The 2,002-nt window shown below is 36.8% G+C and overlaps 1 long non-coding RNA gene across 1 annotated transcript; it reads right to left on the minus strand.

Moving 5' to 3' along the window:
• Nucleotides 1-241: 241 nt before the first annotated feature.
• LOC307142013 lies at nt 242-1,749 on the minus strand. Its single transcript, XR_013818410.1, has 5 exons — nt 1,692-1,749; nt 1,028-1,101; nt 759-806; nt 593-675; nt 242-441 (listed from the first exon to the last, which is right to left on the minus strand). It is a non-coding gene; the product is annotated as an uncharacterized lncRNA (long non-coding RNA).
• Nucleotides 1,750-2,002: the final 253 nt, after the last annotated feature.

Below are 2,002 nucleotides of genomic sequence, written 5' to 3' on the forward strand. Positions count from 1 at the left end.
TATTCGCCACACGGTTGTTTTTAGGTCCCTCCCACATTTGATTGCCAAAAACCGAAGCTGAAAATACAAAAAAGTTTTACAAATTACATATCTCTGAAGCTTCTCATACATAAATATAAAAATGTGACAGGCTGTGGATTCACACTGTAGAGTATGCAGTGTACAATCTTAAATTTTACTTTTTAGATTACCCTACAGCATTATAAACAAAATCAGCACACTTACAAATCGTTCCTGGAGCTCTTTATCCTGCCTCAAACTGTTGTCAAGCAACGCCAAATGGGTTGTCTAGGGGGAGTAACAGACCCCCTGGCAGGGATAACTCTCCAAAAGACACATTGGCACTGAAATGTTGCCGCATAGTGTCCATTTTGTTGTCCATGCTACGCACAACATCGCCAAACTCTCCAAGACGTCGCAGCATTAGGGTCTGATCTGCACCTGCAGGGGTTCACAGAATAAAAGAATAAAGCAGTAAGTCCTGGTCCCTCAAACTACTAAACTATGACATTTACAACTAGGTCTACTACATGTACAGGTGGCCCCAGTGGGAATTAAACCAACAACCACAGGTGTTGTTTGCAAGTTGTACCTGATTGCCCAGTACGAGCAAACGTCATCAACATTGTTTCACTTGCTTCACCTGCTCTTGAAGTGAGCCGCTGCCATCCGAAGCTACAAAATGAAAGGCATTTGGTAATTTTGGACCTACATCACAGTCAAAAAAGTAAAATTTAAGAAAGAGTGCATGTTCTCACCTGCTTGTGCATTGCTTTCCCTCAGGGCTTGGTTCTCATTCTGGAAATCTACATAAAAAAAAAATATATATATTTTATACATATATATATATATATACATACATACATACATACATATAAATAAATAAAACACAACAACTAAAGGCACAATTTTCCATACTGTTAAAGTTTCCAACAGCTGCAATTTCCTGTTTGTCCATCTCAACTCCTTTCAATATTCTTCTCCTTTTAGCCCAGTAACTAGACATTGTGACTAACAATTTATTTACCTTGAAAGCCGAAACGATTGTCCAACAGTAGGTCTCTTGGATGAAGATAACCGATTGTGCTCTGGTCAAGGTATCTGCAAGAAAATGTGCAGACAACCGCATTGTTAACGTTATATACAGAATATACAGTAGCTATGCTGTGGGGGGAAAAACTGGTCAGCCAAATGTGGAACAGTAAAATGTATTCATTCAGTGTAGTGATTCAAGTAAACTGCATTGTACTCAAACATAAAAAGTACAGCAGTTCAGAGAAAGAACTCATAAATCACCTTTAATGCTAGAAGAACAGTAGCAACACAGCACATGTTAGCTAACACTTGCTAAAACTGACCTAGCAGCATGCTTGTTCGGACTAACAAAATAATTTAAATAACCTATATACATCATTCTGTTTTGTTAGAAAACACCAAAAGTTAAACTTAAGTATTTCTAGATGTAAAGCTTTGGCTAACTTACCTACAGTAGCTAGATACATTTTAACATGTAGAACATGCTTGAACTCAGTGTGTAAAAAAGGCAAAACAGCACGTGTTAGCTAACACTGTGCATTGTGCACTAGACTAGCAGCGTGCGTGTCGGCACAAACAAATTAAAACAACCTACCGGTATATACATCAAAAATGAACATAATATTGTGTTACACAAAAAGGAAACATGTACTTACTTAAACGCTCGTAGTCGAGGATATTTTCTGATCTCCTCTCTTCAAATACTAAAACTGTTGGTAAATCTGTTTCATATGTTTTTCCGGTTTGTCTTCCGTCTTTTTTAGGTATACTGCCCCTCTCGGCCGGTGGAGGTACTTCTCTGTTTGGTTTTATTTTATTTTTTATTTAAATTAGTACATTTATTGACAAGTACAATACAAAAAGTACAATGAGAACAAAGAATAACAACAAATGTAACACTGTAAATAAAATAAATAATAAAAATAAGAATTCTGAGCTTTTTGTTTTGCGACCTCATGTTTGAAAG

Source organism: Gobio gobio (assembly GCF_949357685.1).
Source record: "Gobio gobio genome assembly, chromosome: 18".
Classification (NCBI taxonomy): Eukaryota; Metazoa; Chordata; class Actinopteri; order Cypriniformes; family Gobionidae; genus Gobio; species Gobio gobio.